Source organism: Neovison vison, chromosome 8, assembly GCF_020171115.1.
Source record: "Neovison vison isolate M4711 chromosome 8, ASM_NN_V1, whole genome shotgun sequence".
Taxonomy (NCBI): Eukaryota; Metazoa; Chordata; class Mammalia; order Carnivora; family Mustelidae; genus Neogale; species Neogale vison.
The window spans coordinates 1,179,785-1,198,381 of NC_058098.1; the positions used below are offsets into that span (position 1 = coordinate 1,179,785).

At 63.8% G+C, this 18,597-nt stretch overlaps 1 protein-coding gene across 1 annotated transcript in view; it reads right to left on the minus strand.

The window, feature by feature from the left end:
• Positions 1-18,597, minus strand: part of NTSR1 (neurotensin receptor 1) — a 39,035-nt gene that overhangs the window by 5,359 nt on the left and 15,079 nt on the right. The gene's annotated exons all lie outside the window — the stretch shown is intronic.

Here is an 18,597-nt window from a genome sequence, read left to right on the forward strand (position 1 = left end):
GAAGGTGCTTGGTCTTCTGGGGCAGACTGGCTTCCAACCCACCCCCGGCTCAGAAGGGTTCCCAGACCGTCTGCCACGTCGGCAAACCCCTCTGCACAGGGCTCAGCCTACCGACCGTGCGGGGAATAAACTCTGGTGTGTCCTCGCTGTGGGGAAGGGCTGGGCTCGATGTTCCCAGGCCAGGACACAACGCGTCATGGATGCAGTCCCCGAGCCCCGGGCTGTCCTCCAGGATGGCCAAGCCCAGCAGCCCTCCCATATATGGACAGTCCATGTTTGGACAAACAGGCGAGACCTTTCTCCTGCCCCACCCACGGCCCCTCAGCTCCTCGAAAAGAGCTTCTCATGAGCACCTCTAACTTCCACGTCATTTGTATCCGGGGAAGCTGAGGCCCGGACAGTCCGAGGGCTACACTTGACCAGGCCCTTCCAGGACACCAGGCTAAGACCAATCCCTGCAGCCCCTTTGAGGGGTGGCCGCGGTGGGTGACGGGGAACAGGCATCCCCTGGAGCCAGTCCTAAAACTGGCATCACCTCCCAGGGCAGATTTTGTGGCCGCTTGCTCTGGGCAGGGGCCGGGTGACCTCGCCTGCCAGGGGAGTCACAGGGGCGCGTCCCAGGCCCTGCCAAGCTGCCCCGTGTGCTCCCTTTGAACTTCACCTTCACAGAGGCTTTTGGCTGCCCCTGGAGAGGCCGCCTGCACTGGCTCCGGCCTGGCAGCTCTGACTCGCTGGAAAGTTCCAGGGGTCTGCCCGGGGCCTCCCCGGGCTCCAGCCGGCCCCTCTTGCCGCCCCTAGCCGGGTTTGCCTGCAGCCCAAGGACCCTCAATCGTTCGACGGGACGGTGTCCCCAGGGTGAGGACGGCCGCACCTCTGTCCTGCTCACACACGCAGAGCCTAGCCAGACCCAGCGGCCACCAGGGCTGCGGGCAGCTTTCCTCTGTGGCCCTCCTGGCGGTCGGGCGTCTGTCCAGAACAGGGCAGACTCCCATGCCTGCTCCGTTGAGCAGACGCCAGCTCAGACCTCCAGCTCAGACCTGCAGAGGGCCTGCCCACCCTCAGGCCCCACCCGGGAGGCCACGAGACCTCCCAGGAGGCAGTGGCCTGAGGGTCAACTCCAGTTCCACTGGAACAAGGCTCTGCTGAATGGGAGGACACACAGGCCAGAGAGAGGCCCCCGGGTTCCTGACAGCTCCCACGCCGACGCCCTTCTCTCCTGTGTCTGCCGAGCCGGGGGGCAGCTCCCCGGTGGGACCCCTTCCCAGCTCTGTTGTTTGGAACCCACCTTCCGCTGGACGGTGGGGAGGTGACAGGGGCAGAGAGGCCACTCCAGGAAGGTTTCTGGGTCTGCTCCTGGGCTGGAAGCCGGGCCGGGGTGCAGCAGGACGTCGGCTCTGGGCCCAGGAGACAGACTAATTCCCTGTGACTCACCTCGGCCCGGCACAATTTAAACAGAACGAATGTATCCAACACAGATTTTAAATGTCAAAACATTGAGATACCAAACCCCGCTGAGAACAGGCGGTAAACACGGCCACCTCCAAGGGCCAGTGGGGGTGTAAGCAGTGGGCAGGGCCCAGCTCGGGGGCCTCTGGGGTCTGTTCAGAGGCCCCCGTGGATCCCCCAATGGAAGGGGTCCAGGCCCTTGCTGCTGAAGTCCGGAGGGAGGAGCGGCCTGACCCGCAGGCCTGCCCTGATCGTGGGCTCAGGCCAGCGCCGGCTGCTAGAGGGCAGGGGTCTTTCCCCGAGTCCCCCACCCCTCCAGCCTGGAGACCGAGACTGCAACTGGCTGTGGAAACCCCGGGGGGCACATGACCTTGGGGCTTGCCTTCTCTTGCCAAAGCTTGCAGCTTGGTTGGGGGCTCCTTCCTGCCCCCTGGTTCTGGGAACGGGGAGCAGCCCACCCTTCACCATGAGCGAACAGGACCACGTCTCGTGAGCCTCGTGGACAATCTCTGGGGATGCTGTCCTGTCACCACAGGAGGGCAGGAGGGCTCGGGTGCGGGAAGCGGGGGCCTCCCCAGGCAGGCGGACGAAAGATGGGCACCGGGCCTGGCCCACGCATTTGTCCCGATAACACAGAAGACCTGGGGACAGACTGGCTGATTCTAAAATGCAAATAGAGGCATAATGTAATAGCGGCCAGGAAAGTTCTGGAGAGGAACAGCGATGGGTCAGTACCGTCAACTTACCACCCACTTACCTCCCACCCCACCCATGAAACGGAGAATTTGCGAGAACAATTTGGCACAGATAAACGGACAAAGAGAGGGGCGGCACAGCAGAGGCCAGAAATGGCTCCCGACGAGGCCAAGTGCAGCATCTAAGCAGGAGGGAGAGGGTGGGTGACGGCCAGAAAGCCTCTGTCCCCCTCCCCGCTGCTTCCCTGAAACCACCCACCCCTCTACCCAGTGGCTCACCCTCCAGCAGGCCTTTAATTCAGGAAGGAGCCACGACCTCTTTGTCCTGCTGAGCCCATGGCAGAGAGGGAAGATGCCTTTGTAAGATTTGGTACCATTTTCCCAGCCCGTAAGGAGCCCGGCCCGGAAGAACCAGCCCGAGGGGGAGGAGGACACCGAGGGCATTGCTGGAGCTCCGGGATCCAGCCGCGGCCAGACTTCTAGTTCTTCCTCAGTAAGATAAAGGCTTTATTCCCCTTAGGACAATCTGAATTGGGTCTCGAAGCTTGTCCTGTAGCTCAGAGATCCCACACCAAAAATCCAGATGGAGCGAAGATGAAAATGTAGAAATCAAAGCCAGGAAACTACCCGGAGAATCGCGGAAAGCCTACTTTCATCACAGACATTCAGCTGTCGGAATTTGGGAAATAAAGTCATCCCGGCACTGCTATAAAGTTTTGCTGTAAAAAATCAATGATGGAAAAAAACCATTCTCTCAGCCCCAGGAGAAATTCCTGTCCCACCGCCCCTCCAGGTGTGCCCGTCCCCCTGGCCCCTCCCCGTCTCCCTCTGCGGCTTTGAGGTGGACCCGGAGCCTCCAGAGACCCCTGGTCAGAGCCTGTCCTCCAACCCCCATGGCCCTGACTGACCGCTTGGCCAGCTCCGGCTGACTGGGGGAGGACAGCTCTTCTGAGCGCCAGGCCAGGACTGTGGAGGCCTCCTGCCTCCCTCCTTCCCTGCCTAGCCTCTGGGCTCCGAAGCCCAGGCCTGAGCTGGAAACTCCTGAGGCGGGCTGGCCTCGGGGAAGCAAGGGCGCCTGGTTGGGGTGTGGACCTTGGTCTCAGACAGACCTGGCTGTGCACTGGCCGGTGAGCTGTGGCTTTGGGCAGTTCCCGAATGGCCCCCGAGACCCAGCTTTCTCATTTCTAAAGGGGGATAGTATGCACACTCAGCTCAGTGCTGTGAGCGCGGTCCGTACTCAGGAGTGCCCAGGCTGTTACTGGGAGAGCCGAGGAAGCAGGTGGGGGGCACTCAGTGTGGGACTGCGCCAGCACGCCCGAGACATTGGCACGGCCAGCCCTGTCTGCGGACTCGGGGCTGGTCTCTGGCTCCAGCACTGGTCACCGGTGAGGGGCGGAGTGGAACCGTGAAGCAATAAAGAGGAGGTCTGCCTTTAGGGACAGAAGGTCTGCTGGAAGGGAGGGCTGATCCCCCGTACTGCGGGACGCACGCAGCAGGCAGGGGGTGCAGGGAGCCGAGCCTGGCCCCGGGGCCCTCCGTCTGCGAGGGGGTTCGCCAGTGAGGCTCCTCTCCTTCTGCCTTCAGACGACCTACGCCCACTGCTCACTTCCTCTGTAGAACCATCTTTTGTGTAGTACGGTGGCCTGTTTCTCTCTGCTTCACCCCGTGTGTTTAAATAAAGAGCTGGGCCCTGGGCTCACACTGCTTCCGGGCTCAACAACCAGCCTGTAGTGAGGGGAAAGGCATGAATCCCGGTGGTTCAGCTTCTTGTCCAAACTCCCCAATGGAGAGAGTGCTGGGACCTCCTCAGCTGGCTTGGCAGGTGAGCGGCCCCACCAGGCCCTGGCTCAGAGGGGTGGCCCCCAGCCTCCAGTCGGTCCCCAGGTGGAACAGAACCCCTCCTCAGACCCAGCAATCGCGTCACACGAGCAAACACGCACCGGTCTCCTTCTTCTGGCGCTGCTGAGAGCAGGGACAGTGATGGGAGTCATTCCAGAGTCCTGGCGTGTCACCACCCCTCAGAGCAGCAAAAACCCAACAAGAGCACCAGAGCCCACCCTTCGGCCATCCAGTGAGCTACGGTGCATCCACACCAGGAGCTGCTCTGTTGGCGTCAGGAATGAGTCCGACCGGGCGTGGGGCCGGGACACTAGTTGAGCGAAGAAAGCAAGCCCAGAGCAGCTAGTGCGAAGTAAGGAGACCGTTCCCAGGGGGAACCCCAATGGAGGCCAATATGGGCTGACCTGGGGGGAGGGCTGGGAGGCGCCTGTCATGCCCTCCTGAACTGAAGGCACAGGAACGGAATCAGTGGGACACGTGGTTTGCTTCTCCTACGTGTGCGTCCGTGACAGGGGCCTGGGATCCTTGCCCGCATGGTCACATGGAAATCCCACATGCCCCCACCCCAGGACTGGGAAGGGTCAGAGGCACAAGGGACCGGAGCTCAGTGGGTATGTCCTCACTTCAGGGGTGGACCAAAGACAAGAAAAGGGTCCTTCAAGGTGCCACAGCCCAGAATCTTCCATTCCTCATCCAACAAGCACCTTGATGCTTCAGACACTGCTGGGACCCACCACCCAACAAGGACACCTTCCCATGGACACACATCTGGGAAACAAACAGACCAGTATTGAGCTGCACACTGCACTGTGGGTCAGCACTGGCCCCAGTCTTGGGCTTCTGGGGAGGAGCTGTGGACATGTGTGAGTCCACAGGTGGAAGAGGATGGGGTGTGTGACCTGGAGAGGCCACATGAGTCATGTTTAGTGTCTGCAGGGCCACCCAGGGAGGAGGACTCCACAGGTCAGGAGTCTGCTTCCGGCCACAGAGCTCTCCGACCACCATCCTTCCCACACTGCCGGCTCTAATAAGCAGATGTAACAAGGTCACCGTGAGCGCCTCCAACTCCCCTTCCAGGTGACACACAGCCGTCAGCTAAGCATGGACGGAGAGCTTGTCGCGAGCCGGACAGCAAGCTCAGGGCTCCGCACGTCCTTCATCGAATACGCACTGGATTGACGAGCTAGACTCTGTCGGTGTTCTCACTTCACAGAAGCCGCGGCCCGGACCCAGCTATGCGCCCAGACCCTGTCCGACCCACAGCTGCCATACTCACCTCCCTCCCACCTCCTGCCTCCTGGATGGCAGGAACGTGCATCCCCTGGGTTTGGGCAATGGCCGGACTAGCGTGCGGCCACTCTATCTTCATCCGTGAAACTTCGCTGGACACAAGCCCTGCCCTCAACTGCCCAGGGAGGACACTGTTTTGGGGTGAGTACGAATTTCTGAGAACAATTTCCAGTCCAAAACTCATGACTCCTTGCTGATCTCTCCGGGCCGAACCTCTGTCCATTTCTCTCTTCTTTCCTTGCTCTCCCTTTTGCTCCACCACGGTCCCCATGGTCCCCTAGGGCTTGGATCGGAGGGACCAGACTTACTGGGGACTCCCAGGAGGGAATGATTCAGCCCAGGAAGCTGGGGCTTCAGCACCATGGACAGCGACACCGAAGCAGGTGGCTGCTCCAGGGACAGGGGCGGGGTAGACCTTGAGGGGAGACCAGAGGTCATGGTCTGCGGTGGGTGGGCCTGGGCTGGGCTGGGGTAGGGAGGACTCGGGGAGACCCCAAGCCAGCCAGGAGCAGGCACCCTCAGGAATACTCCATCCCGTCTCTTTTCCTGATGAGGGGCAGGGGCGCACCTGTAACCTGTGTGACCTGTGTGGGAGGTCCTCCCCCCACCCTGCCTGCCACTCCTGCAGTGAATCCTGGGAGTGAATCTGGAGTGAATCTGGAGGACCCCCCCCCCGGCCCCCCGCACCGAGCCGCATCCTGTCTGCCTCCGGCTGTGCTGCCGCACTGGCTCCAGCTGGGCTGCCGGGAGACCCTCAATCAGATTAGGGAAACTGCTTCCCAATAGGCCTGTCCCTTCCTCCAGGAGGAGCAGGACGGCCCCTCCCCGGGAGTACCCAGGAGGGGCACGCGAGGCCTGGCCCCGGCTCAGAGCTGGGGGCTCGTTAGCCTCCACAGCAGCTGGGGTGGCGAGCTGCGTCTCGGTCGCGCCGGCGCCTCTGGGAAGCACACGGAAGGCATCTGTGCGGTGCGGCTGCCGGGGCTGTGGGCTGAAGGCCTGTTTGCCATGTTTTCAAATATCTGTTGCTTAAAAAGCCCAAGAGAATGTTCAAATCATCTGCTAAGTAGCAGCACCCGGGTTGACAAGGACGGCAGAGTAGTGAGCAGCGAGCAGGTGCATGGCTGGCCAACCCTGCGGCCCGGTCCCGCTTCTGTGCCTGCGAGGGGGACAGGAAGGCGCCTTGGTGGTCACCTGACCCACGGAGACCATGGAGCACGTGAGCCGTGCCCGGTTCTTGTCGTTCCCCGACCCTCACACCGTGACGGCGACGGTGTTCTTGCGGTGACCAAGTCTGTCTTGTGGGGTGGCTCCCAGTTCTTCAGAAGTCAAACAGTTGCTGATTTGATCAGGTTTGCTGAGCCTTTAGTGTGCATTTTTCTAATGTGCAGGGAATTAATTAGACTCCAAGGGATTACACGTCGCGCCAAGTCTGTGGATCGTCCTGGGGATTTTGCCTTTGACAGAACCCTGGGGCATCGAAGCTCTGCTCCATGCCAGGAAAACATGGGACCTGGTCCCCGTCAAGACCCAGGTGGGGTGGGGGGCCATGCGCGGACGCCGGCGGGAGTGGGTGTCGAGGCAGTTCAGCAGATCCCTCATCTGTGTCTGGGGGGTTCTGTGAGACGGGGAGCTCCTGTGCTGTGGGGCGGGGAGTCCGAGCCAGAGCAGGAGCAGGCGTCCCCGGCACCTCAGCAGCGGGGTCAGGAGAGCCGTGCACAGCCAGGGCTTGGCGGGGGACCGTCCTCCACATCCGCCCTGTTCTCTGTGCTCCCGGCGTTGCCAGCAGATGGACCTGCACCCCATGACCGTCAGTGTTTTCTCGCCATGTAATTGTGTGGGCAGTTCAGCAAATATCCTGTTCCTTCCCAATTTCAAATTACTGTCCCCCAGCAGAGTTGGTCACTGCTCCTGTGGACATCTGGTCTGTACCCAGCTCCTTTCAATAGAATTAACGCTCTGTCCCTGCTTTAGGTGAATCTGATTATGGTGGACCCGGAGTGCGGTGGCCGGTGTGACGGAGGAGGGCCGGAAGGGGCCACCCACACCCCAAGCCCAACTAGGGCTGCACATGACTCTGGGGCCCTGTTCTCTGGCTTCCCTCCCAGCGGCGATGCTTCACTCTCTCCCTGCCAGGTGGCCACTGGGGCCTCCACCCAGGGCAGCTGTGACCTCAGAGACGGTAGCGGGGTCCCCTGCCACGGCTCCCCTCAGCCCCACTCAGCGAAGGGCAGGAGCGCCCGCCACCCGGTTACCTCAGAGCAGGGTCCCCGATGACCATTCTTCCTTCCACCCCCGAGAGAACACGACCATGTGACCAACCATGGACTCTGAAACAGTAAAGAGGCCTGACGGACCCGAGACAGGCCGCCCTCCGTGCGAGAGCCGGCCGCTGCGGTGACAGGGGCCCAGCTCTCTGATTCTAGGTACCAAAGAGCAAAGCAGCCAGGATTTGGGCCCAACGGCCTGAGCTCATCTATTCTCAGGCCGGGCCTGCTTCTTGCCGGTAAAGCAGGGGGTGGGCTGGTCCATCTTGAAGACCCTGGTCCTCAGGAACGGGGACGGTCCAGGTTGGAAATGAATTGAGGACCAGGACAAATGTGGTCTGTGGCCTCCAGCTCCCGTGGTCAGAAGGGTGGCTTGCTGGAAGGACCCCGCCGCCCTGGGCCGTGCACCTCTGCCGTGGGTGGTGCTCCGAGCCCGAGGGCCAGAGGGGCTGATGGGCTCCAGGGAGGCCTCGCTCCCGAGAGCAGAGACCGGCAGTGGGAGGTTTGCCGAGATTTCCCGGTATTGCGCTTGGGGAACCGGCAGCCCTTTCTCTTGTAGGAGCACAGCGGCCACCGAAGTGGTGTGAGGGGACCAGGCTGTGACCGGGGCCTCCCTGGGACACAGGCCCAGGACAGCAGCTCCTTCCCAGCTTGGGAACCCCAGTCTGGGGCAGCCCCACGTCCTGCCCTGGCGTCTCCGCTTGCAATGTCGCAGCACCTAGGGCTGCACCCTCCCTTGTGTCCACCCATGTCCCCCCGGTTTTGCAGCCCACCCTCCGTCCTCTGCACCAGGTGCCCAGGTCCTCCTTATCCGACCTTCACGAGCGTTCACGGAGCATCTGCTGTGTGCAAGGCAGTGTGCGCAGACTGAGGCGGGCGCAGAGGACGGGGAACGTGCACGACTCGGCGGCGAGCATGAGGCCGTCCGGTGGAGATGAGGGGCCGTTCTCTGGAGGAGGAATCTTCACGCAGAGCCCCAAGAGATGAGGGGCACCGACGGGGGGGAGGAGGTGGGCCTCAGGCCCACGGGGGCTGGGTGGGGGTCGCATTACGAAAGGTGTCGCAGGAGCAAGAGGAGGGGGTGAAGAACTGGGTAGAGCTGGGGGGCAAGGAGGGACCCGGGCCCAGAGAGCGGTGCCCACGGGGACGGTGCAGCAGACAGCTGGGAGAAACTGGGGGGCTGAGGCAGGACCCAGGGGCGGGTGGGTGTGGGGACAGTGGCAGGCAGAAGGCAGTCAGCGTGAGCCCAGGAGGGACCCCAGGGAGACTCTTGGCTTCTCGGGCGGCACAGTGGCTCCTCGGAGGCGCGTCTCCTCCCGCTTTAGTAACCCCCACTCGGCGTCTCATCTCGCATGTCCTCCCAGGCTAGAGGCTCCCCCACGGCCCCCTCGGCCTCCTCGACGAGGCGAGGCTCTTTCTCGTGCGACGTCTCACGCCCTGGCTTTCCCTGGCCTTCCCTCGGAGCCGTCTGCGGGCTGTCAGCCTCCGTCCCCGCAGCAACTCCCGCACGAGGCGTTGGTGAAACAGGGTTTGTCCTGCTCTGTGGTCAGAGAAAACCGCAGCCTGGGGTTCTTGGAGGTGCCGTCCCGCCCAGCCCGGGCGGGTGGGAAGGTGCGGGCAGAGGTGGGCAGAGGGGGCGAACGCACTGCCTTCGTCTGCCACGGCAACGCGCGCCAGACACCCCGACAGGCTGCGGCCGCCCTGGATCCGGTCCCACGCCCGCTGCCGCTGCCGCAGATCTCCCGCTGTTGACGCGGGGGCACGCTGTGGGCTCTGGGAGCCCCGCCCGGTGTGCAGTGGTCCGGGGCATTTACCCAGCCCCTTCGGGCCGATCTGCTGCTGCCGTTGATCCAGCCCTACGCGGTCAGAGGAGTTTTCTCGGCTCGCTCTGGCAAGGCCACGGCCTCCGGGTGCACCTGCTTCCTGCGCCGGCCGGGCCAGTGGGCAGACTACGCTCGAAGGTGCCAATGTGGTCACCGTGCAGTGGTCAGTCCGGGGGTCAGTGCCGGGGGTCTCAGCTTCTCGTGGCCGGTCTGCTGTTATCGCAGTGAACTCAGCCACCTGGAGACAAAGTCTCATTGACCAGAAACTGTGGGGAAAACCCACAGCTTTTCGGGGACTGAGCAGAGAAAGAACGTTCCTACAACTGGAACAACACCTTGGAGGCCACCCTCTGGGCTGTGGGACATCTGACCCACGTGTCTGACCAACGTGCACAAACCCCACGCCTGCTCTGTCCCCAGACCAGCTGCCACCAGCCCCGTATGCCCCGAGGTGGCACGCTTGCCCACCAGCACCTTTGCCATCCTCGGGACCTCCAGGGCTCCTGAGTGTTGGCCTTAATTGTCACTGGTGGCCCCAGCCTTGCGGTTGGGGCCAGGCCACGGGGCACTGTCATGGGTCCCTCCTCTACCAAGACTGTCATGAACTCGCCTGCTGGTGGCCCGAGCAGGAGGGTCCTCCGAGACGGCTCACGGTGTCCCGCAGCCTGGATACACACCTTTTGCAACATGTCTGGCCGCTCCTCCCACAGAGACAGGGAGTCTATGGCCGCCCCCTTGCTGGCCTGGCTGGGACCTGGGACGTGCCGTGGAAATGCAGCCTTCTGAGCCAGGCTCACGTTTCCCGCTCTCATTCCCCAGAATGTGGCTGCCACCATGTGCAGAAACGCTCATTTGTCTCCTGGACGGCGAGGCCCAGGCAAGAGCCAGCCGCAAACTGAGACAGGAGAGTGAGGCCGTCTCGGGCTCATCCCGGCCGGTGGAGCCGCCAGATGACAGCAGACGCAGACCTGCGCCCAGCTCAGACCGGCTGAGCCAACCCGGCTGCCGCCTGGAGGAGACAGGCGGTGTCCCTGCTGGAGCCAACGGCTGTGGGCTGTCCTGCGCCGGGCAGAAGCTGGCGGATGCACCGTGTGCTCCCTGAGTCATGGGCCGCACCATGACATTTTCTCTTTGGAGAGAAACACCCCTTGAGAAAGGAAAATACACCCGCCGGTGCCGACGAGACGCCGCAAGGAGGCAGGGAATGAGCCCTGGGACCGGCGTGTGCCGCGGCCGGGCCGTCCTGCCCGGAACCTGGCGTTTTGTAAAGGCGACTCAGGAGGGCGTTGGTGTGTTGCCCCCGGCGGTGCCACAGAGCTGGGTGACGGGTGCGCAGGAGGACAGGATGGTTTCTTCTCGTTTTCATTTCCCGTGAAGAGAGGCTCCTCCACGGCTCTGACTTCTTGAAGAAGCAGCAGCGCGTCCTGCAGCCTCACAAGAGGAGAACCTGCTCTCTGCTGGGGCTCAGACTCAAGTGCAAAAACAAAGACGGGGGAGCCCCTGGCTGCCGGGTGGGGCGGGGGCGCCTGGTCCCGTGAGGGCTGTGTGGGGCTGGCGGCTCAGGGGCCTCGTCCCTCAATCCCTGCAACCGGCAAACGCCGGTTCCTGCTTCAGCTGGCTTCTTGGGCATTGGCGTGCCTATATGTGCCCGGGTGTCTGAGCGTGTGTGTGTGTGTGTGTGTGTGTGTGTGTGTGTGCTGAGCTCCCATACAGGTTCCTGTTTTGCTTCGGCTCATGCAGAACCACGGAAGTCACTCGAGCGCGGAAATGTCTCACGACGGTGCGGGCTGGACGCCTCGGCCTCCCGCCTTCATCCGTGGCCCTCGGGATTCTGAGCAGAGCCGCTGCCTGCGGAATCTCAGTCTGCCGCGGAAGCGCCGTGTTTCAGAACAGACTTTCCCCGGCGAGTACGTGGGCTGTCGTGGCCATGCTGGTTTCTGCGGGCTGGGGGCGAGGCTCTGCGGTCCGGGTGGCGGTCGAACACGGCGGCCAAGTCTGGCGCGTAGACCGGATCCCCGACGATGAAACCGAACCTGAAACGGGATCGCTGGGGCGCCGGTTCTCGGGCAGCACCTCCCCGCTTCGCACTCCCGGCCCGTGCATCCCCTGCACGTCCTCCTTCTCCCCCTGATGCCAGCCTTAGGGGTGCACTCGCCTCACGTGACCCGGGGGAGCGATCCTGCCACAGACTGAACGGTGTGTCCCCAGCTTCACCGGCTGGGCTCACGCTCCAAGGACGTGGTGTAAGGAGGTGAGGCCTTCGGGGGTGGCTCGGTCATGGGACAGGACGGGAGCTTTCGTCACAGAGACCCCAGGAGCTCCTACGCCCCGTCCACTGCGTGAAGACACGGCGAGAGGCCACCATCGCCATCGGGGAGTTGGGCTCTTGCCACTGTGTTCCTGTCGTGGACCTCAGCGTCCGGAGTTGTGAGGCGCACACGTCCGCTGTTGAGAGGTGCCTGGTCTCTGTCAGAGCGGCTAGAGCGGACGGATGGAGCAACGGACGGAGTGGACAGACAGAGCAGCTACGGCAGATGGGCGGAGCGGATGGACAGAGCGGCTCTGAGCGGTTGTGCGTCTGCCCACGGAGCTGTCCCAGCGCTGGCCTCCCTGGGAAGCATGGGGCATGGGGTCACTGTCCCCCGGGCAGGACGGAGGCCGCCCGCGGAGTCCACTCAGCCTTGTGGGGAGGCTGCTTCCGGAGCCGGCCTCTCATCCCCGGGCCACTCCCGCTGCATTGTCCCTCCAGCCCCGAAGGGAGTTTTATCTCCTTCCTAATAAGGTGTTTGTCAAAAGACTAATTTGTACATTTGTTACACTTGGGAGCATTTCAAGCAACGCCGGGTCTTGGTTGCCGACTGGGGACCGAGCTGAACCTCCGTGAGCCGCCGTGGAGGGCAGAGGCTCCGGCCGTCCCCGCCTGGCGCTGCCCCGGTGCGTCCACCTCTGCCACCTGCCGCCGTGACGGCGACCTGCGTACCTGCGGAGGGCTGGCAGGTGCCGGACTGCTCAGAGCTCCAGGTGTGGACAGGCTGACCTCTCCGGCACAGACGGCGGCAGGCTCGTCCTCTCCCCTGGGCGTCCTGGCGAGCCGGCCGGTGTGGCCGGAGCACCAGGCGAGAGCGGGGCAGGCGGCAGGGAGGCGGCGTTGCTCTGGCCGGCTCGCAGCTGCTGCGCTGAACACGGGCGCGTCGCCGTCCCCACTCGCAGCAGGCCGCGTGGGGGCAGAGCCTGGCCCGGTGAGTCCCTGAGGGCTTCCTGCGTGAATGAACCGAGCGATGAGGGGCTGTCCGCTCGCGTCCCTGTGACAAAGGGCCCAGCCCGAGAGGTTCACACAGAGCACAGCGCTTCTCACAGCTCTGGATGCTGGGGGCCGAGACAGGGTTCTGGCTGCAGACGGCCGCCACTTGTGCCCTCACGGGGCGGACGGGGACGAGGCGACCCTCTGGCGTCTTGGGAAAGCGGCGCTAACCGTGCCCACGGCCTGCTCACCTGCTGGGGGTCCCCTTCTGACACCGTCCGCCCCCAGGAGGAGGGGGTGGTTAGAGCTTCAGCAGACGATTTGGAGGATGGGGGAGAGAGACGCACAGCCCCCCGGCCCCCAGCTCCCCCCCAAACAGGACGTGTGCACGGGACACTTAAAACGGCCCATGAAAGCGTAGTGCCAGGAGCTGAAGCCCTCCTACAAGAACAAGGGGCAGGAAGCCCCTTCGAGAAATGCAGTGAGCTCGTCAGGGGGACGCCGGACCACCTGCGTCTGAGCCACGTTTTCTGGAAACGGCACAGGCCCGCTCTGCAGCCCCACACAGCCGCTCCCGAGCGTGAGGGACCGGGGCCAAGTGCGCCACGGGTTCCACGGAGTGGGAGGCCCACAGGGCGTGGCCGGGGGCGGCACCGTCCTGTCTTCCCCGTCACCCCCGTCTCAGAAATGAACTAAGCCCCGAGGACGGGGTGCTGGGGGAGCGCCGGGGATCAGCGCAGACCACGGCAGGGTGTCTGGCCCACAGCGTCCCCGTCGGAAGTCTCCTGCCCCGTCAGTGGGGACAGTCCCAGGAGCCCCCGCCAGAGGGTGGCCGTGAGGTCAAGTCAGCTCTGAAAACTAGGACGAGTGACGGAAGCCATCTGTGGGGGCGGCCACAGGGCTTTCCTGCGTCGACAGGTCCGCGGCACGCTGGCCACGGTCCCGTCTACGCAGCCAGCTCGGAACGCCCCGCGCCCGCGGAGGCCCCAGGCCGAGTGGCTCTCCGAGCGTGGTGGCCTCCCGCCCGGAGCCGCCTGCCTGCGTCCTCGGCGAGGTGACAGCGGCAGCCTCTCTCCGCTGCCTGGGGTGCCGGAACAGCCTGAGGGACCGCAGAGAGGGACGCAGGGCACCCAACCGCCTCCCCTAATCAGCATTAACGACGTCCCCCCAGAGCTGGGACTGACGGGGCCCCTGGCCGGCCGCCGGCGGACCACCGAGGAGGCCGCGTCCCTGTTATGACTAGTGATCAAGATTCATTTTCTCTGACAGATCTTTCCACACGCTCGTTGTGACATTTAAATCACTTGGAATTTGCGAGTCCAATGCCGGCGTGAATATTCATGGTGTGTTACTCTCCTCGCCTGGGGTGCGTCTCGGCAGTGATGCGACTAGTCCTCCCAACGTCTCCGCTGACGTCTCACCAGAGAACGTTCTGGAACCTGAAAGCCGCCAGAGGTCCCTTCCACGAGGCTGCCCCACGGTGACCCCGACAGGCTGGGAGACAGAGCCGGGAGGGGCAGGAGAGCTGGATGAGGGAACGTGGGGGCGGACAGGGGTGGACCGCTCGGGCCTCGGTTTGACCTCCTTTCCTTCAACCACGGGAGGCTGTGAGGGGCGCTGGCACAGACCGGGGGCTCCCCTGCCCTCAGCCGTGGCCATGCCCTGGGAGCAGGACGAGCTATGGCCTCCCCCAGAGCACTTCGGCCCTCCTCGTCCACTGCCCGGCACGGAGTGGACAGCCTTGGGGAGGCTCTCCGCAGTGGCCACGGACGCGGACCAAGGGCCGGTGACCTACCCATGAGTCTGGACAGTCAGAGGGAGCCAGGGGCCCACACCCCAACCACGTCCGACCTTCTGTCGAGGCCGAGGGACCTGGCCAGCCCGAGCTGATCCACACGATGGCAGGCCCTGTCCCTTCCTGAGCGCGTGGTTTCTATGCAAACAATGGTCAGGTCCTCAAAAATTTATAATAAATTAATAGTAAATGGGGGCACTGGGTGGCTCAGTCATTAAGCATCCACCTTCAGCTCAGGTCATGATCCCGGGGTCCTGGGATAGGGCCCCGCATTGGGTTCCCTGCTCGGCGGGGAGCCTGCCTCTCCCTCTCCTACTCCCCCTGCTTGTGTTCCTGCTCTTGCCGTCTCTCTCTCAAATAAATAAATAAAATCTAAAAAATAATTAATCACAAATGAAAAGGACGACAACGTGGCCCAGCAATTCCAGTCTGGGTGTGCGCCCCGAAGGACGGGAAGCAGGGACCCAGAGGGAGGTTCACGCTCTCCCTCCCAGCAGCGCCCTCACAGCTGCCAGCGGCAGGGAACAGGCCAGGGGCCGTCCACAGCCTGCCAGAGCAAGGGTCCCAAACCAACGGAGACATAAACCCTAGTTTAGGGTGTACTGGGGACCCCTCCCTGGCACTTGGGGGGGCGCCCTGCCTGGTTTGCCCGAGACACACATCCCGGGTCACCCTCCCCACGGCCACGGGGCTGAGCTCCTGTTGCTGACCCTCCCCTGGGCACGGCCCGCTGGGCTGAGCTCGGGTCCCACGCGGGGCTCGTGGACGTCCCCGCGTTCGTCAGCTGCCCGGCACCAGGGCTGGAGGAGGCTGGGGAGTGACGCCCGTGGGCTGAGCCGCCTTCCCTGTTGCTTTCGCCCCCACAAGCACAACCTCCCAGCCTCACACCAAGGCCTGGGGCCCGACCGGTGGGTGAGGCCTGCCCCCCACCCCTGCCTGTAGGGGAGGAAGCTGAGGGCTCGACTGCCTCACTGAGGCCCAGAGAGGGTGCTCGAGTCTCTCAGGCCCTCGATGGCCACTTGTCCTCATAGCCACGGGACCAGGGCAGGGAGGCCCATGGGCTGGGACACCAGGCTCTCTCCCTCGCCAGGCACCAGCACCGCCATCCCTCCTGACTCGCCTGCCCTCCCCTCCCTGCCGGACGCACGGCCACCGATCTCCCGGCTGGTCGCCCCGAACATCGCCAGGGCTGCTGGGCACGGTTGCCAGTGGCTGGACTTGGGCAGGGCCTGCCTCCTGGGCTGTGCCTGGGTGGGGACCTGGACAGGGGTCCCTGGGGACGAGGAGGCTGAGGAGGGCTCACGCCTGCCCTCCTGCAGGCCTTGCGCCGTCTGACCTGACCACTCCCCGCCCGTGACTCATGCGCAGAGGTGGACCGGAGAACAGAGGTTGCCTGCCGCAGAGAGCTCACCCGGCCCACGTGCAAGTGTGGGCCCAGCTGTGGCCGGCAGTTAGAGCCACAAACGGCTTCACGTGTGAAATGGAAACCGCCTCGCAGAGGGGATGTTGAGAAATGAGCCCTCTGCCATTTTTTAGAAACCAGACAGTAAAAATCCGCAGGAGTGGCCTGTTGGGAACGGAAGCTCCACTCACTGGCGGGGGGGGGGGTCTGAGGGGCCGTCCCCGAGCTGAGCTTCGGGGCTTGAGGGTCCCATCGGCGGTCAGAGCGGCCTTGTCCAGCTCTGCCCTTGTGACCCAGCGAGGAAGCAGAGCACAGGGACAGGGCACAGGAGCTGTGAGGCTGACGGATGGAGGGCTTCGTGGAGGAGGTGACCCCCAGACCCAGCTGAGCAAGTGCGGGAACGTGGGCATCTGGAGGGAGGTGAGGGCACAAATTCAAGGAGCCCTCCCTTCCATTGGATTAGAGCTGGGAGAACACGGGGCGCAGTGATCCACCTACTTTCCCAGACTCAAAACTGCTCACCCCTTCCTCCAGGAAGTTCTCCCTGCTGTTCCAGCTCACACTGCTCATAAGTCGATGTTGCTCTTCCTTGTCCTCATAGGGAGCCCTGGGAGGGATGCAAAGAGCCAGACCGGTCCTGTTTGGGCTCGTAGGTGCTGGGGACTTTTGGCGATCCCAGGGCTGTGCTGGGACCATTGGATGCTGCACAGTGAGCAACACGGGGCTGGGGGCTGGGTGGTCCTGTACTGGCCACAGAGCCAGGGGCCCAGGACACAAAACATGGCTGATGGCTTTGTTCAGGAGCCAGAACCAGGTGGTCTGGGACATCTCTCCTTGGACCCCAAGGAAGGATCCAGGCCTCTTTCTTTTCTCTTTTTTAAAAGAATTTATTTATTTCTTTGGCAGAGACAGATTGCAAGTAGGCAGAGAGGCAGGCAGAGAAAGAGGAGGAAGCAGGCTCCCCACGGAGCAGAGAGCCCCATGCGGGGCTAGATCCCAGGATCTTGAGATCATGACCTGAGCCGAAGGCAGAGGCCTTAACCCACTGAGCCACCCAGGCGCCCCTCCAGGCCTCTTTCAAATTAGCTTGGGGCAGCGTCCTGGGCACCCATGTGGACCTGCCCTCGGGCGGTGCCTCTCAGCTCTGCAGTGGCCCTCGGGGAGCCCCTGCAGACTGAGGCCTGGCCCTGGGCTGTGGATGCCCGGGTCTGGGGCCATCTGCTGTGAAAGCTTCCAGGGTCCACTACTTCCAGCCCGAGCCTCCCCGTCCAGCCTCCCCGGATCCGCGTCCTTGTGGAAATTCACGTCCAGCTGCCCACGTGTGCAGCCTGCGGCCGTCTCCCCCGCCAGCCCCGGGCTCAGAGTGGCTGCCCAGCGGCCGCGCGCAGCGACACGCCTCAGAACCCTCCCGCTAAGCGCCAGGGGCTGCGTGAGTGCGACATCAGCTGCAGACCTGCGGGCTGGGGCACTCGGTCTCGGGGCGGCTGTGGCTCCGGGCGGGGACGACCTTCTTTCTCTCTGGTGGCAGACAAAGCTGTTGGTGCCTCACCGTGCTCCGGCACGTGGACCCCCGGTCCTGGAAACCCCAGGCCGGGGCTGGCTCAGGGACCGTAGTGGTGGCCGAGGCAGAGGTGCCTGCCTCAGTGACAAGTCCGAGGGGACTGTGCGGGTCCTCGCTGGGGGAACGGTGTGACCAGACCTCGTTTCCCAGCCAGACCAGACGGGCGCTCTGAGACTCGAGGAGCGCCTCTGGGATCCATGAGCACAGGTGAGGCCGAGACCCTCATCGCTGCCACACACTCCCACAAGCCCCAGAGCCCACCGTCCAGCCCATCAGCACCGCCGTCCCCTGCCTGGACTCAGGGACCGGAAGGAGGGACCAGGCCCAGCACCTGGTCTGCCGCCGAGCTCTGAGGCGCTCACGGGGTCTCGACACACCTGCAGCCTCGCAGGCGGGACATAGGAAGGGACAAGCTGGTCTCCTGGCTGCGCTTGAGGTGGCCCCAGTACTGGCACAGAGAATGGTCCCACCTGACCCCCAGATCAGTCATCAGTAATGAAGGACAGTAGTGAAGAAAGCCTTTGGCGCCTGTAAAGCCCTTGGCTGGGCTCTAGCGGCCACGCTGCGTGGACAGCCGGCTTCTCTGTGGACTGGCCGGCAGGTGCGGGGGACAGCAGCGCCCTCTCGCGGGTGGGACATGGGATGCAGAGTGGGGGTGGCCCGGGCCTGTCGCCCCCAGCGCCCCCCCACCCAGGCTGGGCACCTCTGGGATTTCCTTCAGAGAGAGCTTGTCCTTCTGGGCGCCCTCGCCCATGGTGGCCGTTTCTCCAGGGCGGGAGAAACGAAAACACGTTTAGTTTCTTGCTGATGGAAGTGGAAGTCCTCGTGTGGGGCCCACGCAGCCGGCCCCGTGGAGTCGCGCTGGAGGGCTGCTCCTTGCAGCTCCTGTCCGGTCAAGCCCTGGGTCTGGGACAGGTGAGGAGACCCCTTGGCTCTCCCGGGAACCCCTGGGGCCCGGGCAGTGTATGGGGCAGGGGCTTGGGGCTTGAGGCAGAGCCACTGGGAGCCCTCCCGTGCCTGGGGCAGGAGCTCTGGCAGGTGGCAGGGGTCCCCATGCGTCTGGCTGAAGAGAGCCAGGGATCCTGACCCCATCCTGGCATCCCTGCTTGTTGTCCCGTTTCCAGCTTGCCGCAGGGCCAGAGCAAGCTCCGGACCGGGTCCCAGCACCCATGTCTGCCCCTCCGGCCCGCCCAGCACAGCAAAGCCACCTCGGGTCTCCGTCTCAGAGCGAAGTCAAGACC